Source organism: Neodiprion fabricii, chromosome 2 (genome assembly GCF_021155785.1).
Source record: "Neodiprion fabricii isolate iyNeoFabr1 chromosome 2, iyNeoFabr1.1, whole genome shotgun sequence".
NCBI classification, from domain to species: domain Eukaryota; kingdom Metazoa; phylum Arthropoda; class Insecta; order Hymenoptera; family Diprionidae; genus Neodiprion; species Neodiprion fabricii.
Window position 1 is genome coordinate 36,780,787 of NC_060240.1, and position 12,259 is coordinate 36,793,045.

Consider the following 12,259-nt stretch of genomic DNA (forward strand, 5'->3'; position numbering starts at 1 on the left):
CCCCGTTGGCGGGGACTAGAAATAGTAAATCTCGCCGGCGAGTATAAATAGGTATAAGCGATAATGGCCGACTGGTCCCATAAGACATCAAAGGTAGCAGTCGAATATCCCACTTGAGATTGCCCGGGAGAATGAGTTGGATCCCTCGCATCTCGATGCGGTTTATGTTGGCATAAAATTAAAGCGAGCTAATCATTTTTTAAAGGCTGGCGCAAGGTGAGCCGATGTGTAAAAGCCGAGCGCAGGATGCGGATAAACTGCAGCTGAACCGTACTCGACTGTCCATAACAGCTAGCTGCGTGTTGTAACAATAAGGAAAAAAGGTTACGGCAGGAATCATGAAAATGAATGGACTGTGTAACGTTGCCAGGGTCGGTAATTATGACTCCTCTAATTACCGACAATTACAGGAGTAACCGGCCCCCGGCTATCCTCGGCGATCCCGGCTGTCCAGACGCGCGAGGAGGATGCGGAGGCTCTGGCAGGATCGAATCAATCACACAGCCCAGAGAAACGGATCAACTCTAGGTATAACAATAATTATCAGTAATTAATAACGATTACTACGTAATGGTAGGCCGAAATCAATCATCGTCCGCATGGCCGCGTGTTTAATAGCCGCGGATATCTGCGCTGCGTTTATTCGCATGCGGCCGCGTGGTTCTTGCAACTTTAAAACCAACGTACGTCGCTTGACTCGCAATCAGCCGCGTAAAAATTACAATCGTAATCCGTTTTGGTTTCGGATCATCGAGAAGAGACGCGGCCTCCAAACTGCAGCTACAAATGCGTGCAGGGTGCGCATTACGCAACCGCATCAGGAACGGTCTACCGCTGAACCGTCCACCGACGGACATCCCAAACCGGCAATTAACCTCTTGAAGACCAATGTGGTGTACCATTACATTCGTCTCGTGAGTTATTGTTTCAGGTCAAGGGATCGTCCGTACTACGGTCAAGCGATGCCTTCCACCACGGTACCCGAGGTATCTGATTCGCGATAATCCATTTCGCCTCATCTGCTGCAATGCTTACCAGTCAGTGGTGATAATGACGTTGCTACGAGCGGAAGACAGCTGTGCGCTCCTTTCCCGAACGCGTCTTTTGCCGACGAGTTACCGGTGAGTTGCTCTGTTTTCGGTTACTTTATTCTGGTCTCAGGTAACGAGATGCGCCGGAAATTTACCAGCCCACATCGTGCCCACCATTCGAACTCCGAAAGGGACACTGGAATCTTGACCTCGGCAAAGTCCATCGACGAGTTAGAAAGACTTGGCGATAACTCGGCAGATCAGATGTCGGACCATTTGCGAGCTGAGTAAATTACGTTTCTGGTTGGAGTTGGAGTACTTTTGGAAGTGGACATCGCGGATACCGGACTCCATCAGGCGCCTGGAGCAGGGAATATTACGTCGATGGTCGGACAATGAAATGACCGTTTACTGGACGGCGCTATGTGTTTAAAACAACACGCGCACGCTACCCGGGGTGAAAATGGTGAGAAGACAGCTGTTTCGTACGAGAAAAACCTCTTGTCTTGAGATGCTATCGGCACAGCTGTCGTCGTGCGTATAACGTGCGGTACGAGTACGGGATGGATGCGGGATGCCAACCCAGAGGCTCTGTTGTTCGATGGTTCGGAAACTGTCGAGAAGAGAAGAAGCAGGTTGCGGCTTATGCAATCTTTGTTGGGCTTTTCTTTTTTCATTCTCTTTTCGCGCTCGTGACTGATTGCGATACTTGTATGGCTGACATCTCACTTCGAGTTTCAAGGCATAAGTATTGGCCTGTTTATCACCAGGTGGTTGGATTCAAAATGCCCGAGGCACTCCTCGCAACCGAGTCGTCCGGCGATCGATTACGATTTCCTGAATGCCTATCCGATAATCGTAGCAACCGGTGATGCTCTTCTCTGAGACCAGAAAAAGCTGTCTCGAACCATCGAGAGACAGAGAGAGCCGATATGTGGAAGATACGAAATGCAGGCAAAAGAAGGTCCGGAGAAGATCATCAGGGGGAGGGGGGGAATGGAAAATAAATAAGTAAAATGAAAAAAGCGCAAAGAAAGGAGAGGCACATTATCCTCCCACGCTGGGCTGCGAGCCACGGGGCGAGCCTAAAAATTCCGCAGATAAAATCGGCTGGACTTGTTGGAACGCTGCGGCTGGATCCCGAGTGCTGGGCGCAATATATTCATAATGGGTGATCCTTTCTTTTTACACACTTGAATTTTTTTACCCCTCTAGGTACTTTTCATTATTTTTATCACGAGTATATACGATGAAATTCAGAGAAACGTCGCAGGTCATTGATGCTGGAGGGAAGACACACGACGTCGTACCATTGATAAAGAATATCTAGTGCAGTGGCGGGGTTTTTGAATAATCAACTTATTTTTAAATGAAAAAATTTCACTTTTCTCTCGCTTGAAAATATCGTCGTTTGAATACAAATTCATGTATTTTTCTTTTGGTGAAATTTATGAAATGTTGGACGTGTATTATATACGTGGAGATAGATTCCGTGACCTGAAAATTCAAATTCTTTCATCACTGGTTAAAAGAATGGTGAAGAGTTTGATTAATTTGAAACGTTGAAACGAAAGTTGAAAACGATTTTTTTCCCTTTAGCAGATGATACGCTAATGTGACAATGATTGGCTGGAAAATAATCATATTCTTTCAATTTTAAGATCTCATCAAATTGTTTGACGGATATTGAAACGGCCGATAATAATAATTGCAGCTCGCGGAGCGTATCCCGAATAGAATCAGCGCTGTGTCAGCTGTACTTAACGCGTTCTGGCTAGCGGATAATAGACGAGTCAAAGACAAAGTAGCTGAGAAACCGGGGGAGCGAAGAAGGGATAAAAAGATGTAGAAAGGAATCTTTCGCGCGTGAATTGTGAAAGTGAAAATGGGATCGTATATACACATAATACACGGCGTCGTCGTTAAGAATGCCGCAATGCATTCGTATCAATTAACCCTTGCGGGTTGGCGCATAATGCATGCACTGCGTATTTCCACAGACACGCTGTGCGTATAGCGTATACGCATTTACATACCGACAAAGTCGTGAAAAAAAAGAAGAGAAATAAAATTAAAAAAAAAAAAAAAAAAAGAAAAAAGAAACTCGACGTTACCGTGCAATTGCTAATTGCAGTTCTCCGATAAAAGCGTTGGAACGCTTTTCGTTCGATTGCACTCTTCCGCACGTGTGTTGCTGCTGCTGCATGCGTTACGTACCTTCATACGCGTTGCACGGATGAAGTATCTCGCCTTGTTTGTACATGCGTGCATGTATGTAGACAGAGTACGGTCGCTGCGCTATGTGGAATTATTATACATACCACCCTGGCAGGCATATACCTAACCGCGATTATATCCAGGTATCAGATATTATCCGTACGCGTATCTCGCCTCGTTCCATCCGCTTGATATTATACCCACCTCACACCTACTCGTTCTTCGATATTTATTTTTTATTTTTCTCCGCACCATTTACCGCAGCGTACCAGCCTCGGCTCCGCGTATACGGTATATGCCGGTCTGATGTAAACCGGTGGTATATTATTCAGAATATCTGACACGAGTACGACTTCCTGGCTGATCCTTGCGCGGCTACTCACCTCGGGGAAACGGGACGCTTCGGCGTTTCGAGTCCAGCAGGGGTCGAGAACAAGTGAACCTGTTTGGAATTAACGAATTGACCAATTTTTTTAATTCACCGTATCGTACAGAATTCACGGTGCGAACTACTCTTACGATTATTTGAAACAGAGTTTACCCTCCCGACCGAAAACTAGGATAGCTAGGATGGTAATTTGTTCGGGAAACGCGCAGCGAACTCGAGGAATTATACGGTCCAGATTGTACTCTTTATTAAAAGTTAATCAAACGAAACGAGTTGGAGGCATCGGCCAGGCTGCGTTTAGCATAATCGATGCCAGCGCTTCGAAGGCACCGATTAGATTAAGGTTACGTCGCGGACGCTCAACTCCTCCGGGATCCTTCTTCCTCGCCTCAACGATTAACGATCATCTTGGTCCGATCATTCGGTTCCCCGAGACTTTTTTCTCAGCCAATTATACATGTGGCTTTTGAAAAATTGACCCGGCTGTATGTATAGTTATCACTTACATAGATAGAAGCGTATACAGAGACTCGATGTACGCAGGCACGTTAATCCTACAACCTGAACAACGGGTATTTATAATTATCACCGGTGCACAAAAATTCCGTCAGCTTTTTCACGTGTCCTGCAAACGTATCCGTATATTACTTATCATCCCTATTTTTATTGGCTGGGTTTTGCGGCTAGTTTCGAATTAGAAAATAAATTGACTTTCAAAAAAATTCATGAACCTAACTTTTTAACAGGGAACTTATGGTTCACGGCTTGGACGAGATATGGACGTATTATTATACCACAGGTGTCTGGAAAGTCGACGATAAAATAGTCGACTTAGTTGCGGTATAACTTCGCGGTAAGAAACCCGGTGCAAGGGAAAAAAATTAATTACAATTTTCTTTACGTACAGAATGGATACTTATTATTTTGCACCTCGCTTACTTTGCACGGTACATTTAGTCTTCTTACGTAGATTCATCGGTTACGTATTGGATACTGGGGAACCAGTTCCTACCCACTGACTGGCGCCATTTCATTCGTTATTTAAATTTTTTTCGTCTGTTCGCGGCAAAGGAGTTGAAAAAGAACGCTTTTGGCAAATAATATATGTAATATTTCGTGACTGTTTATCAGTTGTATAATCCTTAAACGAATGAAAACCTGATAATCGAATTTCGTTACACTTATAGGTAGGTCATCTGTCACGATTTTTTGGTTGAAAAGAACGTTTGGAAATAAGCAGCTAAGCGCAAAAACTATAAACAGCGATTTTTCGTCCGAAACATACAACCGAGCGTGAATAAGCTGGATAAAATAAATTCTGTAAAGCGGGACAATTTTTATTCAAATATACACCTACATCCGAGCCGGAGGGCTTATTTAGCAGACCGTATCGTAATATCACTCGCCGCAATTGAGTGAATATTCATGAGCGCCGCCGCGCCCGAGGTTTCTGCATAGTTGAACAGCCCGTGCTGTCAGTTTCAGCTCTCGACCATATTGCTAGCTGCACCCTGTGCAGCAACGATCCTGTACAATATGTGCAGGTGAGATGTCCAGTCCGTCAATAAACCTCCTTGTTTTCGTTTTAGGGGCTATTTTTTTCGCTCATCCTCTAATTAATCGTTTTTCCGGTCGTGGACTTAACCACCTGCAATATCACCGCGCTAAATCCCGTCATTTCGGACTTGAGTACTTACGCACAGTCGTCGCCACATCGCCGTTTCATCGACCACTCGACACGAGCCAATGGAAGTAAAATTTTCAGGTCCCAATACGCCCGTCGACTTACCGGCTGGAAATAGAAATAAGAAATTGAAAAAAGGTTTTGTCTTGTTCTTGTGTGATTTATCGATTAGTTATTGCTCTGCAGTATGCTTCGTTTAAAGAATACGCTTACACGTGCGGTGATTTGTTTATTCATGGGTTTTAAATACAAGATAATTCCTGCGTTTGCCGTTTAAAAAATTAGACACTTGGGTCAGGTGGCGCAATAGGCGGAAAAGACCTCATTGTATCCATTTTTTCGTACGTAAGACGGGTATATTTGGAGTCATAATGATCGACGCCCAATTCGCTTCTTTCGGAGGAAGCCCTTGACACAATCACGCAGGCAAACATCCCCAACCGAGAAATTCCGGCGCTGCGAACTTTAGAGCTTTCGCTTTTCTGTTACCGAGCTTGCGACGCTGAAAATTCAGATCGATGAAAATAAAAATCTACGTACTACGTGTAACGCGGAGATCTGCTGAGGGGTTGAAAAGTTTTTTTCCTGTCGAAGAAATTCGTCGTCTGGCGGCCAAAAATTTTTCGTCGAGAGACAGCGAGAGGCGCGGAAGAGGGAACCGCGACGATTCCAGGCTCCTTCGCGGGAGGAAGACGTGATCGATGCCCGTGGGACGCAGGGCGTTCCTGGTGCGGGAGGCGCTCGAGACAAATGGACGTCGCGCGTCTCTCGACCACGCCTTCAACCCGGCTAGCTGCTCCCCGAGGATGCCAAGTGCGTGTGCTCCGCGCTCTTACTTCGCGGTCCGCGATAACCGCGCCGAGTCAATAGAGCCCCCGGAGATAAGTGCGGTCTTTGCCGTTCGGGCGTCCAGTCGCCATTTCCGGATCTCTCGAGTACCCACTCAATGGAACCCCGGCTGAGATACTGCAGCTTCCCCTTTCACGCTTTCTACACCCTCGAGGTCACGGTCAAGCCGGATTTTCTCTTATATCCATCGGTTTTGCCGATTTTCGCCAGGCATCTCACTGCGATAATTAAATTGTGCGACGATTTTTTACCGTCGTTTGATTTCCGAGATCACAATTCTATGGTTTGATCGAACAGTTTCTTCATTTTCGATTCTCGAATATACCAATTTGACGAGCCTGTAACTTCTCGATCTATTAATTTTATACCATTCCGATTCTAGATCGTTCGATTCGTTAATTTTTTGATTCCTCGATTCGCCGTTTGATCGATTGTTTCTATTCATAAAAGTTCCCAATTTTTCAAACTGCCATTCTTCTTGTCTTTGGTTAGATACTCGATTACTGGAAATTTCGGCTTCATGTCTGCGATTCCCCGATCCCTCACTTCTCCAATTTATCGTATCGTTGGTATTCTCGTTTTTCACTCACGAATTCCTATGATCCAAAAATTTTTACACGCCAATTAATTGTTCCTTAACTTTTCAATGTATCCCCAGATGCTTCAATTCATAACTAATGAATATTTCAATCGTTTAAGCCCTGTATACGAATGTAATTCCAGTTCCTTAATTCTTTAATGCTTAGATTCGACGGTGTCTCAGTTGAAAAGCTCCATAAACTAAATCATTGAATCGTTTAATCCTGAAAATTGTCAGCAATTAGTCGATTTTCTAATCCTTATACAGTATTTTCATTTGATAAAAAGTCGTGATAGAGTTACCCTTTCTTTTTACCGTACCGACTACTCTCACGTGACAAATTCCAGTTTTCATTCACCGCGTCGAAGTCCGTTCAACCTACAATCGGGAACCGGGAATCAATTCCTTCGGCACGTAAAGCAGACCAATTACAACCGATGGGGTAAACACACGAGGGGGGAAAAAAAAAGAAAAGGAACAAAGAATAAGTAAGTACGAAAAGCCATAAAAACGAAGGTCGACGTCGACAACCATGCACTATTACATCCATTCGTGTGCCTTATCGGCCAACCGGGCTTCAGCAACACGTACACACGTATCGTAACTCTATTCACCGCGAGCCAATATGCCGGAGCTACTCCTGCGGGAAGTTTAAATGGGCAAACACCATTAATTGCTTTGTTTATGTCCCAAAAGCCACACAGGAACTAAAAGCCTCCGTTAAACTAAAACAGGAATCGAACTTTGTAAATAGCCTCCTGGGTGAGCAGATCGCTGTAAGAAGATCCTGCGGTACAACGGCCCAACTTTCGTGCCGAAGAATTGAGTTATATTTAACGTTCCCTTGTCACGAACAAAGAGTCACCCATAAGCTGCAGTGCTGCCTGCATGATCGATCGCTGACACCCGCGAACTACCTTTCAACTTGTCACTTCAATTTCGAACGAAGCGATTCGGCTTATTTTTTCGTGCACCCCTTTACACCAAGTACCACTTTCGGTTATTTTAGTACCGTGGGCACGTGGCCATCGATTGATCCAGAACCGCGGTGACATCAGTGCATCGTCTTTGATCGTTGTAAAATTTGATTTTCAAACAATTCCAGTGCGTTAAAAAGTTCGGATAAACGCTAATCTTGATCGGAATTCGCTTACGAGCAAGCGTCGCGGAACAATGTTCTGAATACTTGTTCTCCGGCATGTCTGAGAACTGGTCTATGGATGAGTGCGAGAAACGAAGCACCGACGAGGCGAAAAAGACGCGTGTTAGAAGAGGGGAGGATGAGTCGCCGCTGGTGTATTATACGTCAAATCACTAGCCGGGGTCGTTAACAATCGCATCTGGCGCTCGGACGTCAGTTAGAAAAGGGAACGGGGCGACGTCCCATAGCGAGACCACCCACCAGGTAGACGCGGCATCACGGCGCCCTGGAGCAGGCATCATCGGGCCCTCGAAACTCAGGCCGGCAGGTATCACCACGGGGCTAACGATACGATAAGGATACGGGCGTACGGGCAAGGTGCAGGTGTTTAGCGCTAGCGCCAGTCATCCTTCTGTCATTACTTTTACCTATCCTTGTAGATCGCGACCGGGCGTCGCGAGGAACGTCACTGAGTCACCTTGGGACTTCGTACACCTCCAGTTTCAACCCCGCCGACCTTCGCCGCGGGGTGCGACACCCTCGAGCTCACCTCGAATCCCGTAACGTCATTCCGATACTCCATTCACCGATATTATTATGCTTTTTCATTCGTCTCAGTGATACTTGTGTACTTTGGTGCACGGTGAAAGGATTTTCTTTTTGTTATTGATCGGGGTGCAGGGTGATGATTGAAATCATACCACTGATGACCTCGCGTGAAAGTGCAGAAGAAAAAGGAAACTGACAATGAGTCGCTAGATCTGTTCATTCCTAAATAACAATCTTCAGTTTCTAGACATCGTTAAGTGATTTCCTTGAGTGTGGTTTCGTTCGGTATATCCTAATTTAATCCTGAAACCTTTCGCACGATTCAATTTCTTTTACGACAAGCATTGGAAATGAAACAAATCCTACGATTCGTCCCTTGCGCTTGATGAAGCTCCGTTTCAAAGCTTGGTATCGGGGTTCAATTCATGCCCACTTACAGAGTTCGAATCTTCCATCAACCGTATAAATGCCAACCCACGAGTCATCGATCTATCGACTATGACTCGAAAGTTTCCATGATCAGTATAACCGATATGTAGATGGATAAATTAAATATTCATTAATGAGATGCCTCATACCTGTATTCACAATTTGGAAAACCGAATGGATTACGAAGGAGCAGGATCGATTAACAATTTGCCGGATTGCGAACGTCTGCGAGAAAATATCAGGCTCGATATGAACGGACAGGGCCAGTGGATCAAGCGTGTATCGCATAGTACGTATAAACCGCGTGACGCGAGGAGACCTCGAAGAACCCGAAGAGACCCACGACGAACACCACGCCCACGTTCGTAAATTTATACGAGCCACGAGCGGTACACACTTTATAGACGGATGCATCGACGTGTGCGTGCGTACGTGCGATACATGCAGTATCGGGGGATGTGCTCAAACTAAAACTCAAACCCAGACCGCGGTGCTATCTTGATTTGGAAACGCCTACCCGTATGTACCTACACACACCGTGGCTGAGTGTGCCTGCACACTTGCCTCAACCTGAGTATCGGTATGCACGTGAAGTAAAACATTGGCCGATAGCTCAGACAATAAACGTCTGTACCACGAGTAACTATGAAACGAGAAAAGAAACTTTGATCAAATGGATACGGACAGTGAAAACATCTTCGGTTTGGATGAATGTGCTATTCCGGTTCGGCTTGTAAGAGAAGAGGCAAAGATGTGGGAGTAAAATTTTAAGAGGATCTGCATTGATGGTTAGCTAGTTCCTCGGTTGACCTGGACACGCCTTGTCTCCGAGCATGTCGTATTTTAAATAGCGTGAAGCTCGAGTTGACCATGAATCAATTTCACTAGTTTTAGCAAACTCAGAGTACGTGATCACACGTGACATTAGGTTCGAAATCTGAGAGGTTTAGTGAAGCGTTGCATAATATTACGGTCTTAATAGTCTCATTTGAAGTGTCATTTTGAACGCCCATCTCTCAATCATTCTTTGACTCAACTTGACATATTGCACTTCGGGGCGACGCCCGCGTTGTGAGTTCGTTGACTTTGTTGAAACGGAACACCCTCTACGTAGGTCTTACAGTATAGTGGAGCACGTACACGACAGGTTACGCGGTTTTAGCCTATCTGTATCAGTATGCACAAATTCGTCAATGTGTCAATGTAGAGCAGGTGAGTTCACACGCGTAGTTCAAGTCCGGAGCGATGTATAGAGTTCTCGAGTATGTGTAGTAAATAATATATATACGAGTGGAGTGCCCGTGGCCACAACTGTACACGAAGCACCAGACGAATGCACATATATATACATATACATGTACAGTACATAGTACAGGTACAGTGTATATGATGTTCAGTGGAGGAAATAAGTGCTTCATTTTCGCGCTTATGCAGCCTACAATTATTTCCCTGGATCAGAGGCTAAAATGATTTACTACTTGTTGGTAAAAAAAATAAAAATTGCATATACGAAAAGACAACGAATAAACGAAAATCATAACTCACATCAAACGCGTGTTGCGCGATCTGTGAAGACGGTATAAGTGCAACGGTGGCGTTGATCTGGCGATCATTCGCCATGGATATGATTACCAATGCCTTTGGCGTAATGAATACGGCGATGATCAATATTTCGTATTACGATGTTTCATTCGACAAAGGTATGTGGCATAATTGGGACGATGATTTCGACGGCGATGACGACGCGACGCGCGACGCGACGATGAAGTTAGGCGTTCGTTCAACTTTGTCGCGGTGTTTGGAACGCGGAACAAAGTTGGCGCTCTAACGAGCTGCGGTCGCTCTGAACTAGACCCGTGTCATAATTATCCCGTGCACGTAATTACAAGGATTTCAATGTAGCCACACCAGGCAAAGGCATGCTCACCTACTCGACTATTCTCGCACGCTGCAACCCCTACTTTCCTGCAGCTACAGTCCACTCGTTTTCATCCTGCAATCATGCAGAATGTGGCAAAACGTAAATTAATCCAAGATATTTTTCTACCCTCGTGGTACCTGACTTGTTTTTCTGCCTTTGATTTTGCTTCCTAATCCGTTTTATGATCCATGCTTTTTCTCTTACTTCTACCGGCACATCGATACCTGCACACCGATTTCAGTGTGGTAAAATTAAAAAAACCAGTTCTCGCAATGACTATAACTTGAAAAGAAAAAAAAAAAATAATGCTTTAAAAGATACCGTGTACCAATTTTCTGCTTGCACAAGATGTCGAGGAACTTTAACTCTGTCCGCTGATCACCTCCGAAAGACAAAGCTCGCGTTAACGGCAATCAAAAGATGAGTTGAAGGAACCCTACAGCTGCAGTTGCAAGTTCAATGCAAGCTTGCACTCTTTGCCCGAGTCACCGCTCAAGAATAACGTCGTCAATTTTTCTCCACCTCGTGTTTTTTTTTTTTTTCTTCTCATTCATTTTCCCTCTGCGTTCTCCCGATTCTTTTTCACCCGCGATCCTCCACCGAGGCATAATGTACGAAACAACTCGACTTCAAATACGCTGAGAATTATTAATCGTGTCGCTTGTCGCCGCCCCAGCATCCGTTTCTATTCCACTCGAGGCGTCGTCGCATCGTCAGAGGCGCACGCGCCGAAACACCCGCGTCTCGATCCGTTGACGGAGTCCTCGTACCCCGGGTATTCGGTCCTCGTCATCTCCGTCACGCCCATCACGGGGCATCTTCGCTCGTCCGTGACAGCAGCGAGACATGTCGGGTGAAAAATTGAAGGAAAAAGAAAAAACGATTCGGACCTGCGTCTATGACTTGCGACCGACTCGCTACATGCAACCAAAAATCGTGATCACTGGATCTCATTTGCGTTCGAAATAATAAAAACTGGTTAAGAATTTTGTAGGTATGTACAGGAGTATCAAATGCGAAGACAAAATGGGATCTCAAATTTCAAGTGCAGACAATTTCTATCACCAATATATTTACTGTTCATTATTTTCTTATCATCGACCAGATCGGATTCGTTTATTACGGTAGAATACACTAATTTTTTTCGAAAAGGGGGTCAGTTCGGAACTTGAAGTGCTCTTTGCAGAAGGAGGTGAATTCTGGTTTCTTGAAGAAGAGGCCGCGATGACTGCCGGTCCGGTAATTACCGCGGGGCGTTCTGGCCCCTTGGCCCTAATTCCGCCCCCCCCCCCCCCCCCCCCCCCAGTTTTTTGGTTCCTCCGAATCGGTCGATGCAGGCATTTCGCGCGAGCTTTGATCTTACAACTGTTATTATTCGGTGTACAGTGCGGGCACGAAGACGAGGAGGCATGGCTTAAGATCGAAAGAGTCCGCGGTTCATGCCTCGCCGCACCAGATATAATTCTTCTC

The 12,259-nt window shown here is 45.3% G+C and overlaps 1 protein-coding gene and 1 long non-coding RNA gene across 3 annotated transcripts in view; one reads left to right on the forward strand and one right to left on the reverse strand.

Annotated features, from left to right (window-relative positions):
• LOC124175080 overlaps nt 1–7,207 on the forward strand; it is a 36,047-nt gene extending 28,840 nt beyond the window's left edge. The window contains exon 2 of the long non-coding RNA XR_006869084.1: nt 7,097–7,207. This is a non-coding gene — a long non-coding RNA (uncharacterized LOC124175080). The remainder of the gene's footprint in view (nt 1–7,096) is intronic.
• Nucleotides 1–12,259, reverse strand: part of LOC124175078 (transcription factor Sp9) — an 89,022-nt gene that overhangs the window by 50,925 nt on the left and 25,838 nt on the right. The window lies entirely within an intron of this gene.